This window comes from Callospermophilus lateralis, chromosome 13, assembly GCF_048772815.1.
Source record: "Callospermophilus lateralis isolate mCalLat2 chromosome 13, mCalLat2.hap1, whole genome shotgun sequence".
NCBI classification, from domain to species: Eukaryota; Metazoa; Chordata; class Mammalia; order Rodentia; family Sciuridae; genus Callospermophilus; species Callospermophilus lateralis.
In genome coordinates, this window is record NC_135317.1 from 55,638,094 (window position 1) to 55,659,659 (window position 21,566).

The following is a 21,566-nucleotide window of genomic DNA, read 5'->3' on the forward strand; positions in this document are numbered from 1 at the left end:
ATATAAGCCACTTCTATGACTCTTGTGTTAAGCCACTGGAGGCTGGAGTTTGTTATAGCAGTGATCATAATCCTCACATAGTTGCATTCTTGAATTTGCTCTACAGACAGCCAAGGAACATGTTGGTGAACTCTGGCTGAAGTTAGTCAATGGAGGGCCCTTTCAGAGAGTTACCATCACTGTTTTGCTATTCCTGTCAAGCATGGATGGATGAAGAATGTCTTCTGTAGGCTTTATACAGAAATCACAAGCTATGGCTATTAGATACATTTGTACAAAGTGGCATAAGAAAGTCCAGGAGTTTAAAAAAATTTCCCCCATATGTATGTAAGAGGAAGGGAGAAGGAATTTATAGTATCTATACCACCTTGTACACTAAGCGTCCATCTTCACTATAGTCAATTGTAGCAATAGAATTCAGTGTTCTATATGCTCTAAATAGAGAGGGTGACAGAAACTTCATCTATTTCATCTGTATATAGCAAGGCAAGAAATTCTAAATCTGTGCTTTGCCTGGGGGAAGGTGAGAAAGACAGGACTTGTGTAGATGCTATTCAAGTGGCTGTGAAGGGAGAAGATTGGGTACTGTAGTAGTGTCTCAAGTAGCATGGGAAATCCTTATTTTTGTCTTTGAAAGAATTAGAAACATGGTATAGAGGTGCCACTGTATAATGCAGTAATGAAAACAGTCCAGAAGCCAGGCTTCAAGTGCTATAATTCAAGTAAGCTTTTGGTTAATATAAAGGCACCGAGGCAATACTGGCCAACTCCTAGCCCATAGCTGTCTTCTGTTTCCTTTTCTTTTTGGTGGTGCTGGATATTGAACATCAGGGCATTGTACATGCTAGTCAAATGTTCTACCACAGAGCTACATCCCCAGCACTCATTTTCTGAGAAATCTATTCTTTCTAAAAACTACTGAGTGCATTTTGTAGTAGTTTCCAGTCTTCCACTGAGAGCTCATTTTAGGCTGTCTGACCTTTGCTCACCCCATTCCAAGAGTTCTTATGTTTTTAAGCTTATATTTTTGTCTCTCCAGACTTACAAACTTACTGAAGATAAATTGTATTTAATATTTGGGTTCTTTGTCTATATACAGTGCCCATAATATTAACTTAGGATAGGTAACTAGTTTTGTGAAGTTATTAGGAAATGAATGTGTAAAGGTGAACCAAAGGCCATTTGGTGAATAATATTGTTTGCTGTGTCTAATGTTCCTGGATTTTAGTATATAAACAGTACAAATCCATAAATGAAGACAAGTGGTAAGATGATTTGGATTTTTATGAGGAAAAAAACAAAAACAAAAACAAACCTGGCTGTAGGATGAGAGACTTCTTGGCATGTGATCAAGGGCAGTGGTTCCTAATTCTGGGTGCACATTAGACTCACCTGGGCAGCTCTTAACACAAACTACCCATCCCTGCCCTACCGTTGCCAACATAACAAGATGAGCAAAGGACTTGAATATGAACTTGAGGGACAAACTAAAGTAATATGAGGGCTGCCAATAGCAGGTATAATCTACTCAAAGGAACTTAATTTTAGAGGTTGGAGGAAAACTTAGATCTAACTTTGTCTGTAAGATGGCCTTACAGAGCTGCTCTATAGCCCAGATAAGTCCAGAACTGCTTGCAAAAGAGCAATCTAGAGGGCTGAGGTTGTAGCTCAGTGATATAGTACTTGCCTAGCATGCACAAGGTCCTGGGTTTCATTCCGAGTACTGGAAGGGTGGGTGAGGGAGGCACAGAACTGGCACACACAGCTCTGCAACCTGATAGGATCTAATGACTTTCCCAAATCCACAACCTAAAACCAGACAAAGGATGTCTGCACAGGTGTAGGCATGGATAGCACAAGTGCCTGAGCCACACCTTCACACTTCCCTTTTAATCACTAAGTGTTCCTTGACACACATCCTGGTATGTGTATTCTTCTGAGTTATCCTCTTCCTGAGACAGTGAACACATTTACTCTAGCCACTTAGGTTGAGGGATGAGTATAAAGAGTTGTGGATAGAAATGACTCCATTATTATTTCAAAATATCCCATCCACAAATTTATATTAATAAAACAACAAGATAACAAAAAACTTCTACCCACCCACTAAAGCTCACAGCTAATGCCGTTTCATTGTCTTTCTCATCATGACTAAGCATTTCAAAAAGGAGTTTGCTCTTACTGACAACCTTCAGCCTGTTCCTTTTTGAACATGCAATTTGTGACTTGACCTCTATTTTCCTGTCCAAGCTTATTTTTTTTTTTTAGGTTGTTTCTTATCTTATTTTCTGTGATATTTCTTTTTGTTTTCATCCAACATCTCTGATTCCTCCTTTTCAGCCTCCTTTTTGGGGACAATTATTTCTCTGTTAAATTTGCTAAGTCAAACCTCTCTCTCTTTTTTTAAAGAGAGAGAAAGATAGAGAGTTTTTTAATATTTATTTTTTAGTTTTTGGCAGATACAACATCTTTATTTTATTTTTATGTGGTGCTGAGGATGGAACCCAGCGCCGCCTGCATGCCAGGCGAGCGCGCTACTGCTTGAGCCACATGCCCAGCCCTCTTTATCTCTTTTAATTTTACACCCTTTTCTGGGATATCTCTCTTATCTATACCCAAATCTGGACCTCAATGCAGAAAATGTTTTTAAAAGTCTATTAAATAAACAACTCCTAGGTCAAAGTTGAAATCTTGGGACAATTAAATTGAAACCTTCTAGAAAATAACAATATTGGAAATAAGGTTTGAAAATGGAAATGACATCAGAATCTATGAGATACAACCAAATCAAGTTTCATTTAATACCTATGAAAGCATAAAGAAATAAACAAAAATGAATAGACTATCCAACTCAAAATGCTAGGGGAAAAGGATAAATTGAAAGAAAGCAGAAGAGAGAAATTAGTGAAGATAAGTATGGGATTAATGGGGCTGGAAAACAGGGAAATGGTAGACACTCGTAAATAAAATGAAAAGTTGGTTTTGTTTTATTGCTGGAGATTAAACCCAGGGCCTTGCCCCATGCCAAGCATATGTTCTACTCCTGAGCTATACCCCAACCCTATATGGATGTGTGTGTGTGTGTGTACAAATATGTATTTATATAATTTTGATTTTTGGAGAAAGCACAAGTAACTTGCAAAAATAACCATCAAAACAGGAAAATTTAAAATGTAAGGCAGGTTGTTTGTACAATTCTATGTATGCAAATTGGAAAATCTAGTTGAAATAGGCAACTTTCTAGTAAAATATAATTTGTCAAAACTGATTCCTAGTCAGTGTACATGGAATGGAAGATTTAATATTGTTAAGATGGCAGTACTCCCCCAAATAGATGAACAGATTCAATGAAGAACCTGTGAAAATTCCAGATGCCAGCTGGGTGCTGTGGCACATGTCTATAATCCCAGTGGTTGGAGAGACTAAGGCAGGAAGATTGCAAGTTCAAAGTCAGCCTTAGTGAGACCCCATCAAAATAAAATATAAAAAGGGCTGGGGTTGTGGTTTAGTGGTTAAGTGTCCCTGGGGTTCAATTTCTAGTATCACAAACAAACAATAACAAAAGCACCCCAGATTATTGTTGTTGTTATTATTTTTTTTAGTGCTGAAGATAGAATCCAGGAATTTGTTGATGCTAGACATATTTTCCACTCTTGAACTATACCCTTGGATCCCTTCCTCTTTTTTATTTTTTCAATCCAGAAACTGATAAACTGACTCTAAAATTCATATTGAATTGCAAGAATCTTGGAATAGCCAAATCAAACTTGAAAAAAAGAGAGCAAAGTTGGACTCATTCCCAATTTCAAAATTTACTTCGGAGTTACATTAATTGAGGCTATGTGAAACTTGCATAATGGTATAAAGCTAGACTTGTAGATCAATGGAGAAGAATTGGGAGTCTAGAAATAGACTCTTCATGTTTATGTTCAATTGATGTTCCACTAAGGTGGTCAAACAATTCAATAAAATTGAAAAGAATAGTTTTTTCAATAAATTGTGCTGGGATGCTGGTTATCCACATGCAAATGAGTGAAGTTGGAGACCTACACATTCCATGTATCAAAATTAATTCAAAATAGAAAAAAGAACAACATAGGGAGCTAAAACTATAGGATTCTTAGAAGAAAACATGTGAAAATCTTTGTGATTTTGGATTAGGCAGTGGTTCCTTATATATAAACCTGAAAACACAAGCAAACCAAGGGCGGTAGGGAGATAAATTGGATTTCACCAAAATTAAAAGCTTTTGTGTTTCAAAGGACATTATCAAGAAAGTAAAAAGACTAGCCACAGAGTTGAACAAAATATCTGCAAATCATGTGCCTGATAAGGGCTCAGTATTCAAAGTATATAAGAATTTTTCCAACTCAACAAATGAAAAAAATAACCCAGTTAAAAAGTGGGTAAAAAGAATAGACATGCCTCTAAAGAAAATATTTAATGGCTGAAAAGCACATGAAAACACACTTAAAATCATTAGTCATTAGGGAAATGCAAATCAAAACCACAATAGGTACTACTTAGATTCACTAGCCTACTTCAGATTCACTAGCTTATTTTATTTATTTATTTTTATTTTTATTATTTCTTTTAAATATATTTTTTAGTTGTTGATGGACCTTTATTTTATTGATTTATTTAAATGTGGCGCTGAGAATTGAACCCAGTGCCTCACACATGCTAGTCAAGGACTCTACCATTGAGCCACAACCCCAGCCCTTATTATTTCTTTCTTTACTTTTCTTTTTTAATTTTTGATACTAGGGATTGAACTCAGGGGCACTTGACCACTGAGCCACATCCCCAGCCCTACTTCGTATTTTTTAGTATTTATTTTGTTGTAGATGAACTCACAGTTTCTATTTATTTTTATGTGGTGCTGAGGATCTAACCCGGTGCCTCATACATGTGAGGCAAGCACTTTACCACTGAGCTACAGCCCCAGCCCTGCCTACTTTGTATTTTATTTAGAGACAGGGTCTTACTGAGTTGCTTAGTGCCTCGCTGGTTGCTGAGGCTGGTTCTGAACTCTCGATCCTCCTCCCCCAGCCTCCTGAGCCGCTGGGATTACAGGCATGCGCCACTGCGCCCAGCTATTTCTTTTCTTTCTTTTCTTTTTCAATCACTGTGATTGAAACCAGGCCATTACACATACTAGGTAATGCTTTGCTATTTGAGGATATTAACTGGTAATACCCTCCAGTTCCAATGATGATTATAATTTAAAAAATGAAAAACAACAAATGTTGTTGAGGATGTGGAGAAATTCGACCTCTTATACTTTTGGTAAGAATATAAAATAATGCAGCCACTTCAGAAAAAAGTTTGGTAGTTCTTCATATAATTGAACGAAGAGTTATCATTATGATCTAGCATTTTCATTCTTAAGTGTATACCCAAGAGAAATTAAAAAATATATTTAAAAACCTCTTGTACAGGGTTGGAGTTGTGGCTCAGTGGAAGAGCACTTGCCTAGCATGTGTGAGGTACTGGGTTTGATCCTCAGCGCCACATAAAAATAAGCAAATAAAATAAAGGTATTGTTTTCATCTACAATTTAAAAATTTTAAAAACACCTTGTACATGAATGCTCATAGCATCATTAGTTGTAATAATCAAAAAAAGTGAAGCAACTCAAATGTCAGCTAATTGGTGAACAAAATGTTATATTCATATAATGGAATATTATTCAGCCACAAAAGGAAGTTCTGATAAATGCTACAATATGGATGATCTTAAAAACATTATGTAAAGTGAAAGAAGCCAGACACAAAATACCACATGCTTTAGGAGGACATTTATATTAAATATCCAGAATAGGCTTATCCATGGAGACAGAAAATAGATTGGTGGTAAAGGGAGAGAGAAATGGGAAGTGATTACTAACAGGTATGAGACTTCTTTATGGGATGATAAATGTGTTCTAGAATTAGATAGTGGTGATTGTTATGTAACCTTATGGATATGCAAAAAATCCACTAAATTAAGCACTTAAAATTAAGTTGACAAAAAAGCAAAAAATAGTAATCTCAGTAAAAATAGAAAATCTAGACACATTAAATTTCCTAAAATCAATAGGCAAATTTTCAAAGAGCTCTCTCACCACAAATCTTAAATCCAGACTGTTTCATAGGAGAATTCTATTAAATTTAAAAGATATTTAATACTAACGGTACTTAATCTCTTTCAGAAAAAAAGAAAATTTCCAAATTCTTTTTGTGAAGTGAGAGTATAATCAATAAAGATTGCATAAAAACCTCTATAGAACAATTTTAACTATTAATATTTATACAAAAATTGTAGATAAAATATTAGAACAAAATCCAGTAGCACATTAAGCAAACTGGAGTTTATTCCAGGAATGTAAAAATAGTTTTATGTTTGAAAATTTGTTAATATTTGTATTTATAGATGTGACAAAAAAAATTACAGGATCGTCTTTATACAGTCTTATAAAGCTTCTTTTTATGCAAAGAGACTTGACAGAATTCAACACACATTCATAATTTTATTTATTTATTTTTAATTTTTTAATTTTTTAATATTAGAAACCCTTTATTGAAAATAAGACAAACAATGAGTTGAATAATAAGAGTCTAAGGAGGCTGAGGAAACCAAAATGAAGAGTAGAGAGCCAAAGACATTTTAAATTACTGTTGATCACATTGATAATTTTAAAGATTTAATCAAGTAGAGACTGAGGAAATTTACTTCCTTAGCATGAAATATGTCAGTCTGAAATCCAGTTTCTTGCTTAATAAGGAGGCATAAGCAGCATTTCTGTTAAAATTAAGAATAAGATAAGGATATCTACATTTGCCATTGTTACTTAGTATTAAGAAGAGACATTAACCAACACAATAAGACAAGTGATAACATAGACATAGATATTGGATATGAAATGGTAAAAATTAGAAAAGGTAGAAGAAAGAACAACTATCTGTATTCTTAGATGTATGATTATATATTTAGAAAACTCAAGAGAATCAATGGAAGAACTCCATCACAGAAAAAGAAAATTTAGTAAAGTAGTAGATAATAAAATTAATATACAGAAATGAGATGCCTTCATTTATGCAAAGAGTTCCCAATTAGATGATGTAATAGAAGATAAGACCCATTTATAACAGCAACAAAAAAGCTAAAGTTTATAGGCAAAAATGTAAAAAAAAATATAAGTGCTATTTTAGGAAGCTCTGAAACATTAAAAATAGACTTGAACAAACGGAAAGAAACCATATTTTTTTTTAGATAAGAAGACTTGAATAATAAATATGTCAAGTACTCCTAAATTAACTTATAAACTTAACACAAATTCAATTAAAATACCAATGTATCTTTTCTGGAACTTGAATTTTAATGTTCGTATGAAAAAGCATATAGGCAAGAATAGCCAAGAAAACTGATAAAGAGGAGCAAGGGGATGAGTTTAGCTTCATTTGATAGTAAAACATATAAATCCTCTATGGTTAAAAGAGTGTGGCGTTAACAGATCTGTGAAATAGAATAAAAAATCAGAAATAGCCTCAAATTTGTATGGAAAGTTATTGTAGGATATAGGTGACATCACCAGGAAGTGGGGAAAGGATAGATTTAACCGGATAGTTATTTGGAAAAATACAAAATTGGATCTGAACTTCAAGTTGCATGCCAAAATAAAGTTTTATGTGCATTAGATATCTAGATGTAAAACAACATCTTAAAAGTGTTAAAAAATATATGAGTGAATTCTTTTATAAAATTTGAGTAGGGAACATGTGTATTGGTTTCAAAATCCAAAAAGAAAAACATCGTTAAAATCAGCCATGTAAAAAAATTTCAAACCCTGTCCCCAAAACTGCATTAAAAAAAAAAAAAATCAAGAGACAAATGACAACTTGAGAAAAATCTTAAATTGCCAGTGGTCCATATTCCTAAATATATAAAAGTGGCAACTCTTGTAAAAATATCAGGTTATCCAGACATCTCCATTACTGGATCACAGAGAAAAAAGTTAGTATACCTTTGTGTTGGTTCATTTGTTTGGTACTGAGGATTGAACTCAGCCTCACACATGCTAGCAAATGCTCTCCCACTCAACTACATTCCCAGCCCTAAAATGCCATTTATTTATTAAAATATTTTTTCCTTTAGTTGTAGTTGGACACAATATCTTTGTTTCCTTCATCTGCTTTTATGTAGTACTGAGGATTGAACCCACACACATGCTAGCTAGGCATGTGCTCTACCACTGAGCCACAACCTCAGCCCAATGCCATTGTTGAAAAATTCATTTTTTTCAGTGCTTTTAAACACATTTTATTTTGAAATAATTTTAGAGTTACAGAAATTCAAAATATTGTACTTAGAGTCCTTGTATATATTTTACCCAGCTTTCCCTGAGTACAATTATCAAAACCAAGAAGTTAGCATTGGGTTGATATCATGAACTGGACTATAGGTCTTGTTGGACTTTCACTTTTTTAAACAATATATCTTCTCTTCCGGGATTCAATGCAAATTCCTTTGTTACATTTGTTATTTCTTTTATTCTCCAAACTGAAGTTTCTCATTCTTTTTGTCCTTCATGACTTGATATTTTTGAAAAGTCTTCCTCAGTTATTTTTTAGTATGTCCCTTGATATCTCATTATTAGATTGAGATAATGTATTTTTGGGAAGAATACCACAAGAGAGTGTTTGTACCCTTCTCAGGAAGTACTGTGAAGGGCATATATAATATTGGTATGTCTTAATAGTGATTTTAACTTTGATCATTTGGTGAGGTAGTGTCTGTGTGAAGTTCCTCCACTAAGTATTTTTTGGTACCAGAGATTGAACCCAGGGTGCTTAACCACCAAGCCACATCCCCAACCCTTTTTTATATTAAAGACAGGGTCTCATTGAGTTGCTCAGGGCCTCACTAAGTTGCTGAGGCTGACTTTGAACTAGCCATCCTCCTGCCTCTCAGCCTCTCAAGTCGCTGGGATTACAGGCGTGTACCACCGTGCCTGGCCTCCACTGTAAGTTTTTAATTTATGAAATTACTGAAATTTCTTGGGGGAGATAACTTTGAGACTAAATACAAATAACTATCCTGTTTGCCCACAAGTTCATTTTCTATTGGTCCATCTTGTCTGTGACAACTACTACTGTTATGTTGCCAAATGGTGTTTCAAGTATTATTTTCAAAAGGAAACTTTAAGACAGTGGAATTGTTTTGTTTTGTTTGGACAGTGTTGAATTTGGGATTATTGAGGTCTTTTGCCACATATGTGGTTTAGCCAATTAATTCAGTAAGCATTGATTAAACCCTTGTTATGACCAAAGCATCTCTGAAACATGCAAATAGCATAGTGGTCTAGACTGTTTGAATCTCTTTCTGTGCTGCTACTTTAACCTCACACTAACCACCATGATTTGATCTAAGAAGATGATATTGCAAAAAAACGCTGAGGGACAGAATCTTAAGAGTGAGAGGACAGAGACCAATACTGATTTTCTCTACACTTGCTATGTTACTAGTGGGGTAAGTCAAACAACTTCTCTAAGGAAACAACTAGTTTCCTTATTGTTTAAAATAGGGAGTTTAATATAGATTGATGTGAGAATTGAATGAAGTTATATGAAAGTGCTTTTCAGTTGAAAGGTATTATTCCATCTGTAAAGTATTTAACAATGTCATTTGTTATTCAATAAATATTATTTTTACATTGAAAATATGTTTTATTTATTTATTTATTTTTGTGTCAGGGCTTGAACTCAGGGGCACTTGACCATTGAGTCACATCCCCAGCCCTATTTTGTATTTTATTTGGAGACAGGGTCTCACTGAGTTGCTTAGTACCTCGCTTTTGCTGAGGCTGAATTTGAACTTGTGATCCTCCTGCCTCAGCCTCCTGAGTCACTGGGATTATAGGCATACTCCACTGTTTCTGACTCCTGTTTTTATTTTTAAATGACAGAGTAATTGTACATATTTATGGGGTACAGTGTAACATTTCGGTACATGTATACAGCTTGTAATGATAAGATCTGGGTAATTGGTACATCCAACTCCTCTGAAATTTATCATTTATTTAAAATGATAAACATTCAAAATCCTCTCTGCTAGTTTTTTGAATTATTCTGTCGTTGTCAACCATAGTTATCCTACTGTGCTATAGAACATTAGAAGTTATTCCTTCTATCCAACTGCACCCCTGTATCAGTTCCTCTCTCCACCCCCTACTCTTTCACACCCTTCCAATGTGGTAAGTACTATTCTGTTCTCTCCTGTAAATGTTTTTTGAGTTCCTATTATGTGTGAGCTCCTTCTTAAGAGTAGGAATACTGCAGTGATAGATACAGAAAAGGCCTCTATGCTCACGGAACTTAATGTTTTAGAGAAAAGATAGAGAAAAGAGATGGGTACTATTCAAGTAAACAAGTACTAAGTAAATGTAATTTCAGATAGTAATAAGTGTTATAAAATAAAACAGGATGAGGTAATAAAAATATTTTATATTATAAAGATAAAATAGGAGGGTACATTAGAGAATAAGGGATGGTTAGGCAGATGGAATAGGTTAGGTGTTCTCAGCAGGGAAGCTTCTCTGGAGGTAACTTTTGAGTTAAGATCTTTAATATTAGAAGGAACCAGGGGATGTAGCTCAGTGGCCTTGGGCTTGATCCCCAGTAACCCTACTCCCACCCAAAAGCAGATTGATTTGAATGACTGGGGGTGTAGCTCAGTTATGTGAAGAATTGAGGGAGAGTTAATATAAAGATCCTGTGAAGGGGAAGCAGTTTAGAATGTTAGAGAAAAGCAAAGAGGGGAGTGTAGTCGCCATGTAGTTAGTAGTATAATACCAAATTAAAAATGTTGACAGGGCCATATGTAGAGCCTTATAGATCATGGAAAGGAGTTTAGATCAGTGAGATGATCAGCCATTGGAGGGTTTTAAGTAAGGGAGTTACATGCTGTGATGCTTATTTTTAGAAAATTGTTTTGGTTGCTGTGAGGAGAATGAATTGAGGTAGTTGTTTACTGCAGAAACAGAATAACATTGTGAGGGTTATTGGCAGTGGTCTAGGCAATAGTCCTGTCTCAAAATAAAAAATAAAAATAAAAGGTTGGGGATGTAGCCCAGTAGTAGAGGGCACCTGAGTTCAATCTCCAGTATTGTAGAATACTAATGATTGTACATATTTATGGGGTACAGTGTGATAACTTGGTAGATGTATTATTGATCAAATCAGAATGATTAACATTTCCATCTTATTAACTATTTATCTTTTCTTTGTGCTTGGAGGCTTTAAACTCTTCTAGATCTTCATAAAATATATAATAGGTTGTTACAAACAATAGTCACCCTACTGTGTTGTAAAATATTAGAACTTATTCCTCTTATGGAACTGTATTTGGTACCTGAAAACCAATTTTCCTCTATCGCCCTTCCCTTCTCTTCCCATCCTTTAGCAATTACTATTATAACTCTCTTCTTCTGTAAGATATATATATATAAAATCTCCATATAAGCGTCTCCATTTCTTTTCTTTCTTTCCTTCTTTTTGGCCTGGCTTATCTCATTTAACATAATGTCCTTCAGTTTCATCCATTTTGCTGCAAGACAGGATTTTTTTCTTTTGTATCACTAAATAACACTCCATTGTGCATATTTTCTTTTATCCATTCATCTGCTATTGAGACAACTCAGTTGATTCCACATGTTGGCTATTGTAAATAGTGCTGGTATGGGTGTGCAGGTATCTCTTTTATATGCTGATTTCACTTTCTTTGAATATATTCCCACAAGTGGGATAGTTGGATCACATAGTAGTTCTATTTTTAGTTTTTAAAGGAACTACTGTTCTCTGTAATGGTTGTACTAATTTACATTCCCATCACTAAAAATAAAAGACCCCTGTCCCCCAGTCTTCAGCATTTGTTATTTTTGCTTTTTTGATAGAAGTCATTCTGTCTGGAGTGAATTGGTGTATTTCATTGTTGTTTTGATTTGCATTTCCTAATGAGTAGTGTGATAGTGAACATTTTTTCATATACTTGTAGGACATTTGTGTATCTTGTTTTGAGAAATGTCTGTCAGATCATTTAACCATTTTAAAAACCATTTTTTCCTTATTGTTGAGTTCATCATATTTTCTAGCTGTTAATCCCTAGTCAGATATATAAAGTTGGCAGATATTTTCTCCTAGCCTGCTGGTTTTCTCTTCACTCTCTTGGTTTTTTTCTTTCACTGTGCAGAAACTTTTTAGTTTGATGTAATTTGTTTGTCTGTTACTGCTTTTGTTGGCTGTGCTTTTGGGGTCTTGTTTTTTAAAAAAATTCATTGCCTATATTGCTGTCTTGAAGTGTTTGCCCTTGGGTTATTAAAATATATATATTTTGTAGTCGTAGATAGACACCATACCTTTATTTTATTTGCTTGTTTTTTGTGTGGTACAAACGGATCGAACCCAGTGCCTCACACATGTTAGGCAAATGCTCTGCCACTGAACTACATCCCCGGCCCCTGGTGTGTTTTGAAGTCTTGATTCCCAGGACCTCAGAATGTAACTTTAATTGGAGATAAAGTCTTTAAGAGGCAATTAAGTTTAAAATGATGCCGTTAAGGTAGATCCCAATCCAATCTGACTGGTTCTTTATATATAAGAAGAGGGAGTTTGGATACATAGACACTAGGGATGGTGATGTGCAGAGGAATGATCATGTGAGGACACAGAAAGCAGTGCACTCTCAAGTTAAACAGAGAGGCCTTCAAAAAAACCCAAAGCTGTTGACACCTTGATTTCAGACTTCCAGTCATCAGTTGTGAGAAAACAAATTGCTTTTGTTTAAACCATTCAATGTGTGTGATTTTGTTATGGCAGTCCAAGCAAACTAACACAGTTATGAAAATAATGGTGAGGGTGGTGATTTCTTCATAGCATTTGTTACGGCCTAAAGTTAGCTCATATTTATTTATGTTCATGCTTTTTCCCACCTGATTGTAAGTTCCATGGTGTTACAGCAGGGACCTTGTCTGTCTGTCTCTTTCTTTCTTTCTTTTTAAAATATTTTTAGTTACAGATGGACAGAATACCTTTATTTTATTTATTTATATGTGGTTCTGAGATTGAACCCAGAGTTTCACACATGCTAGGCAAACACTCTACCACTCTACCACAATCCCAGCCCAGTTTGGGACCTTGTCTTTCTAATGTATCATGGTAATCATAATGTGTAGGGAAGTGCCTGAGCCATAGTAGGTGTAAAAGTAGTTATGCCATTAAATTATTTATTGTTTTACTCTGCAATGCCTAGTATTTTACTTTACTTTTTAAATTTTTTTTATAATGCATGGGAGTTCCTGAGTTCTGTGTTTGAGAACTGTGGACTATAGCACATAGGCGTATATAAGAAATAGCATTGCAGTAAGTTAGAAACAAAAGATTTTGGGGAAATACACACACACACACACACATATATTTAATGATCTTCACTTGATTTGAGGTTCCTTGGGAAAAAAGACCTTTTAAGAATAGAATAGTTCTGCTGAATAGATTTTGCCATTATTTTAGCTTCATTTCATTATTTAATTTCAAAATAAGGTTGATCTATGAAAAATGCTTCAGAGAAAATAAGTGCAAGGTCTTTTTTTATTTGTTCTCTACTATAAATACTACTCATCACATAGTGTAGAGCTCAGTAAGTATTTGTTAAATGAATGAAAATCATTTTCAAATTCTGCTTTGTTCCTGGAAATTGAATTGTTTAAATATTCTTTCATACTTAGCATGATATATCAGCTAGTTCATAGAAGTAAAATGTTTTGCCTATTCTTTTGCCCCTTAGGATTGCATCAGATGTCCTGAATCATGTCTTTGCTTCCGGATGTTTTTGACCTTAGACTGCCCTTAACTGAACACTCCTAGCCTAGCTTCGTGGCACTGGCTCCACCTTGTGTCAGGAACGTGATACTACTACACCCTTGAATGCCTGTTAAAAAAACAGCTTTCACTAGGTCAAACATTTTAAGTGATCCAAATGCTGTGTTTTAGGTGATCCAAATTAAGTGATGATGCCACTTCTGGGCCATTAATGTGACTCATTTGTTTTGAAATAATTTTACTTGTATGTTTACTACTCTCTGTGTGGTGCAAGTGCATAAACATATACTTAATTATAAAGGCTTTTGGTGTTAATTTGTACCTCTTATCAGTTTATGGCATCTCCATACTTTGCCAAAGACAAATAGTACCCATCTGCATATTTAAAACCTTTGAAAAAAATAAAAATCTTTGTATGAGACAGTCATTTTCTCTATAAACCCTATCAAAATTGACATGTTGGTAATTTATTAAAAATCCTATAAAATTGATTTAAAAAAGAGGAAGATAATATTTTAAAGCACCCCCCCCCCAAAAAAAAGAGTTGTATTTAATTTCTGTTTTGTATCTATGTTGTATAGAGGCGGGGGTGTGGGGGAGAGTATCAGGAGTGTGCTGGAGGCAAATTATGCTGACTTGTACCAGCTCATAAGAGCTGAGTGCTAAATTTTCAGGAATTCTCCAAGCCATTGTTAAAAACTAGTTTATATTTTTCAAGTTATAAAAACTTAATGAAAATGTATTAAAAACAAGGGTGCTCACTTTGGTAGCACTTATACTAAAATTGGAATAATATGGAGATTAGCATGTCTCCTAAACAGTGATTACACACTAACTCATGAAGTGCCCCGTATTTTTTTCAGGTTATTCTGGATAAAATGTAAAATAAATGTTTTTGTTAAGAATGAAAAAACCCCAAGTTTATAAAAACTCAAAATTTACCATTTCCCAATTACCTTACTACAGTTTACTCTTATTTATGCAGTTGAGGTCATGTATGTATAGTGTATGCTTGGTGAACATACTTTACAGTGGAATGCTACTTATGCATTTCTCCCAGATGCCACCTTGAGTGACTTTCAAATTGATGGTCAATAGCTTGGAACCGGGTATGGTGGGCATATTTACATGGTTCAAATCAACACTGTTCAAATCAATGCCACAAGTCAGGACTGTTTTCTCGTGAGGAGCCAGTTAATAACCAGCAGGCTACTGCCTGCAGATGAGTTTATTTATACCATTTCTCTCTACTTTCTTCCAAAAGCCTGACAAAAAAGAAGGAATTATTAAACTTGAAAAAAAATTTAATTTAATTTTATTACACTGGCTTCACTTTTCAAAGAAGTTGTTTTAAAAGGTTACATTAGGAATTTTTAAATACTTTAATAATAATAAAATCATTTAAAAAGCTTATTTTAAAATAATTTGCAATAAATTCACTCGATTCAAAATCTCATTAAGTAAAATAGATAAATCAACTGCAATATTATATATGACTATGAATTGCTTTTTTATTTTTGCTTCATTTTTTTTTTTTTGGTACCAGGAACTGAACTCAGTGGCACTTAATCAGTGAGCCACATCCCCAGCCTTTTTATGTATGTTTATTTTTAGAGACAGGGTCTCACTGACTTGCTTAGGGGCCTTGCTAAGTCGCTGAAGCTGGCTTTGAACTCGTAATCCTCCTGCCTCAGCCTTCCCAGCTGCTGGGATTTCAGGCATGCACCACTGAACCTGGCTTTTGCTTTGCTTTCTAGTTATTGTCAATTATCTTTTTTTCCCCCTTCTTATGAACTTTTTTCTTTTTCTTTTTCTCTTTTTCTCTTTCTTTCTTTTGCTGGAGATTGAACCCATGGTCTTGTGCAGGCTTTCTGCCACTGGCTATACATACCCTTAGTCCCTGAACTTCTTTCTTTACTTTCATCATTAAGCATTGACATTTCTAGTCCCTGCCTCCTGAAACTATATTTTTATCTCTTTCAACATTTTCCCTTCCAGTTTTCTCCCTTGGCAAACCTCTAACTCTTTTTCATAACTAGTGGCCTGAACTTCTTCTGGCTGCTGTTCTTCATTGCCTTTCTCTTTTTTCCTTAGCTCATCTCTGGGAGCCTTACTACTCCTAAGGCTGAGCTGTGAACCCTAATTCCCTCTACAGTGGCCAGCATCCCAGCTCATCCAGATACTATTTGGAGTACCATCTGGAGTTTTTCAGGGCCTACCTGGTCCCTTAGGCTGCTTTTCCATGTTCTTGGCACCAGAATTATGATGTAAGAGTGGCTCAGAGGATCATTCGTTCTTCCTTGCCTCTGGCCTTATATTTCAGTTCATGGGAGAACAAACAAGGGAAGCTCTGAGTCATCTTTGCTTCTGCTATAATTGCCCTTTACTCTTATCTCAAGGACTCAGGAACTTGGGAGTTCCATTGCTGGGGATGGAACCCAGAGCCTTGAAAACACCAAGCAGATACTCTACCAATGAACTTCACCCTAGCTCTTTGGAGGCTTCTTGAAATAAATTTATTTCACTTTATTGTATTTGAAGAAACAGACGTTCAAGAATAAGGGACTTGTTAGTGTTTAAACATTACCTCCTTGCCCCTACTTCATTTGCCCTTATATTTTTTCTTCTCAGTCTCCCTCTACCCTGCTTTTACTGAGTGGTGTAATCAACTGGTTGCCCCTAAAGGTACTTGCCTGGTGAGCTGCCTTCTAGGCTAGAGGTCAGTCTGACCGGTTCAGCTAGGAACTGCTGCTCATCCTCAGAGAGCTTGGCATTTCTGCTTCTGATGACTTGAACCCCATGTTCCATAAAAACCAAACATAAAACCAGCTCTTATCATATAGCATCAGGTAACAGTTCACAGTGCTGCCTCTATCAGTGGTTCCTTCTTTTCTATGCACTTTTTTCTCCAAGGCATAGTAGACTAGTATCCAGCCTGATCTCAACTTTTACTTCATTATAAGTATTTTAGACACTTTAGAGATGGAGCCTAGTAGGAGCATGTTAGGTCACTGGGGATGAACCAAATGACCTCTTAAGACTCTCTCCAAGTGCTCTGATTCCAACATTATTTTAAAGAACATTGCTATAATTTGGATAAGTGTTCCCCAAAGACCCATGTGTTGAAATCCTGGTCAACATATTAGGTAGTAGAACCTTAAGAGATGGGGCCTAGTAGGAGGAAGTTAGGTCACTGGGGGCATGTCCTAGAAGGGATATTGGGGTCCTGGCTCGTTATTTTTATTTTTTTGCTTCTTAGCCACCATGATGTGAACAGGCCTCCTCCACAGTTTGCTCCTGGTTGGCCTTTTGGTTTCAGGCTATAGACTGAAACCTCTGAAACTCTGAGTCAAAATAAACCTTTCCTGGTAGAGCACCTGAGGGTTCAATCCCTAGTACCCCTTCCCCCTGCAAGATTCTTTTAAGTCGAATTAAATACTTAATTAAGCTTTTTAAAATTGAACGTTTGAGAGATAGCAGTTGTATGGTGAATCTCATAGATTGTAGGCTGTGTGTGTTTGAATTCCATTTCCACTATTTACTATCGATCTTGGAAGAATTGCTTGACCTCTCTGTGGTTCAGTTTTCCTCCTCTGTAAAACAATACTACCTGCCCAGGGAGCTGCTGTGAGGAGTTAGTGAATAAGAATATTTAAAGCACTTTAAAACAGAGGCTGATATACATGGTTAAACACCGTATGATTGTATTCCACTAATACTAACTTGACAGTCAGAAGGTATTTTTTTCTCACATCCACACAGATCATGATCCTGGCAAAAGAGATATGAGAGAGGTGTGAGAATTTTTTTTTCTAGACTTGGAGGAAATGTCCATTCCTAACTCAGAAAGCTAATTAATCTACCTTTCTCACATGATGAAAGTTTTTGTTTGTTCTCATCCCCATTCCTCTGTCAGATTTCACTAGTTCTTAGGAGTTGAATATGTTGACTATATATGATCCTATTCAAGTTATGGAGTGCCTTTGAGCTTAAGTTTCCACCTTTGTAAAATGAAGATAATTGTAGGACCTCTTTTACGGGGTTTTGTGTGGTTCATTGAATTAGTACATGCACTGTGTTAGAACTGCACCTACCACATGGTGCAACAATAGTTGGTTGTGGTGTGCAGTCCCCCACCCCCATACTGGGGATTGAGCAGGGGTGGTCTGTTACTGAGCTACATCCCTAGCCCTTTTTATTTTTTATTTTGAGACAGGGTTTTGCTAAGTTGCTGAGACTTGAATTTACAATCCTCCTTCCTTAGCCTCCCAGGTTACTGGGATTACAGGCATGTGCCAATACGCCCAGCATGCATTCTGTTTAAATAGCCATGTTCTTCAATTGCGTATTCTGTCACTGGGATCTAATTTTCTTGCCAACAGTACTCTTTGGAGTTTTTCTTCCCTTCTTCACTGCAAGTGTTTTTATTAAGGCCACCAGTGATCTTTTTTTTTTTAATATTTATTTTTTAGTTGTAGATGGATACAGTATCTTTATTTTATTTTATGTGGTGCTGAGGATTGAACCCAGGGCCTAACATGTGCTAGGTGAGCGCTCTACTGTGGAGCCACAACCCCAGCCCCACCAGTGATCTTTTTTTCCAAATCTATTATACTGCTTGTTCTGTAATATTTTAAATAATCAAGGTAATCTTGCAACCAGGGATTCAGGCGCAGGGGGCTGCAAGTGGCTTTGGGAGGAAGAATGGGAGACAGAAATGTGGAAGAAAGGAATGGTGAGAAGGAGGGAGAAAAGATAAAGAAGGAGAGAAATAGGTAAGAGAGAATGGTCTAACTTTGGAGTAGTGATGGCAGGATTCTGCAAAGGTTAGGTGTGGATTAAATGTGTGGGTCAAGGAGTTGGCAGTTAAAAGAGAAGTCATTTCTGGCTGGGGATAGAGTGATAGAGGCTCACTTAGCATATGCAAGGCCCTGGGTTCAATCACATTTAAAAGGAGAGAGAGAGAGAGGGAAATAATTTAGAAGAAGTATTAGTATTGATATTGTTGAAAGGAATCAGGGAAGTAGAATGATTAGGAGTGGTAAAGCATGCATCAAAATATTTTTTCAAGGTAAGGAAGACATCAATATTTAATGCAAAAGAGGAAACAACTGATTTATTCCTTTAGGAAAGAATGAAGATACTGAGAGGTGGAGGAAGGTTTGTCAGGAACACTCTTGAGCCAACAGTGAAGCTAACACCCACCAAGAGGGTTTATTGTTTCATTCATTTCAAGGATTTCTGTTTTTTTCGAACCTCAATCTCCTTTTGCTTACTGTATTTGCTTATGTAGCTCTTTATCGAAATGATCTGTTGCTGCTGTATTTGCTCTCTTATATCATCCTTTAATTCACAGAACATTTTAATTATATACATTCTGAACTCCTTCTCTGTCATTTCTTCTGTTGTGCTAGCCATGGATTCTTGGTTTGTTTGGGGCACTTTCTTCCCTTGTTTTTTCATGTTGTTCATGTGTTTTCCCTTCTAGCACTGCAGATCCAAGGTGTTATAGTTTTTACCCTATAAACTTCTAGTGTCCCTGCAGGGTTCCAATACCTCTTCTTTAGGGGGACGAACAATATTAATAGATACAAATACAAACAATATACAGCCTTAAACTAAATAGCTACTATTAAGATGTTTACGGTTTTTGTCATAAGAAACAGAAATGGTAAGTTCAGTTATTATCTACAGTATAAACAGTAGGTTTGCAATAGGGTCTATCTACAGTTTTTGATGGTGAACCAAAAACCCAGGTGAGGTGTCGGATGAGATGTTGAGGGGGTAGGAGGTAAAGATATAGAGTTAGTAGATCTTAGGAAGGTTGAAAGAGGAATCTAAAGAAGTTGGTTAGTAGCAGGAGAAGAGAGAGAAAGTGATTTGGGGGAGACAAGTAAGTGGGAAGACAGTAGACTACAGAAAACAAACATAAAAATTAAGAAAAATAAAAAGTGTAAAAATAGTAGGTGAAAGAATATACAACACCACTATAAATACTGTTCAAACATCCCAGTCCTCAATAGCCTAATTCATGAAAAGTTCTTGGTTTCACAAATGTTGGGGATGTGAGGGCGGGAGAGGGTGGGGGGAGGGAGGGAAATCTCAAGGAAGATTCAAGTCTTGTTTTTGCTGGAGATCAGTGTCTTTCCTGCTTCCATTCTCATCCAATGGGTGGTGTTGTCTGGTGTTTGCTTGTATCTCCACCCTCAGGATGGTGAAGGTTATTTGGGTGGGAAGGTTGGTCTTGTAGGCAGAGCTCCTAGAGGTGGGGTATAGCACTTGCCTTCCCTGATGGGATACTGCACCCCAAGGATCTCCTTTGGGGCCTGCTTGTGTGATGTGGTCTTAACAAGATCAGGTGCCCACATCTTCCTTCCCATTCATTCTCAGCAATTCCTTATATCCCCTGTGGACCTCACAATTCCTGTTCCAAAGACAGTGACTGTAAAGGGGGTATGGAGTTAATAGTGATACCAGGGATGGTGCAGTTTACATCTATTCAGTAATGAAGATGATAGACCTTCTGCTGAGGGGAACAGAGTAGTGCTTTGGAGCTTGAGGCAGAGATGATGGAGAATAGGTATTGTGGGGGAGTTTACTAGGAATCAACAGAGATGAATAGAAGAATTGTTAGGCACCATCTAAGATACATTTGGTGTTGCATGGAATGAATTTGTGGTGGGCCATGTTTTTTTCTGTTAAATGTTTTCTTCCAGCAGTGCTTTGTAGGAACAAAGAAAGTGAAAATTAGAGTTGTTCAGGGTTATGTGTTAACAGAGCAGGCAGGATGGAAGGTGAAGGGGCCCAGAGTTCAGGATGGTGATAATGGAAAATTTGAAGGGCTGACTGTGGAACATTGAGAACCATGTATAGATTAATTAACTGCTAAACACAGGTTCATGAGTGAGCCCAGGCAAAACCAGTTGAGAAACCACCTAGCCAACCCACAACTGTGAAAAACAATAAAGCGTTGTTTATGAAGCCAGTTATATTTTAGGCAGCTTGTTATTCAGTAATAGAAGACTGCAGTGCTCTGCCTCTGTTGACTAAGCATGGCAGGAAACCTGAGGCAAGACAGCTGGATACAAAAAGACAAAGAGCTAGGTCCTGGGGAAACTTGGAGGGGTAGAGAATAATGGAGAGGGATTCTAGAGGGGCACACAGAAAAAATGCAAAAATGCAGTTCATCCAGTTAAGTTCAGGCTGTAGAATGTGAGAGCAAGGCCAGGGCTTGGTATTCTGAGATGTGGGGCCCTGTGGAGGCAAGTACTGTTGAGTGAATGACAAATCTTGGCTTCTTTCTTCCTTCCCATTCACTCTCAGCAAAGATCTTGCCTCGTACTACTTAGAAGAGTCTTCATGTGAGAATTTCCTAATCATTCCATTTCTAAACCACTAATGAAAACAGATAGGAATTGTATGATAACAATTTGAAGGCAACAGATAAGTCACGTCTCTTCATTTTTATAAGCCCAATCAAAATTTATTCCCCTACTTGCCAAGACCAGTAAAAAGTTCAATATTAATTAACAAATTTTGTGCCTCCTTCTCTTCTTTTCTTGTATTGCACTGGGATGCCAAGGCCAGTGCAGCATGTCTTGAGGAGAAATGGGAGAAAGGAAAACTACTGTGCTGATGAGATCTTAGGCCAGAAACAGGGACAGCACAGGGGACCTCACTGAAGCTTCCAGAGCATACGTGAAGATATTTCCT

General features: G+C 36.4%; 1 protein-coding gene and 1 non-coding gene across 2 annotated transcripts in view; both read left to right on the top strand.

Moving 5' to 3' along the window:
* The window catches only part of Drc8 (dynein regulatory complex subunit 8), a 137,248-nt gene that overhangs the window by 64,828 nt on the left and 50,854 nt on the right, over positions 1 to 21,566 (top strand). The gene's annotated exons all lie outside the window — the stretch shown is intronic.
* On the top strand, positions 14,608 to 14,711 carry LOC143379785 (U6 spliceosomal RNA). Its single transcript, XR_013088561.1, has one exon. It is a non-coding gene; the product is annotated as a U6 spliceosomal RNA (small nuclear RNA).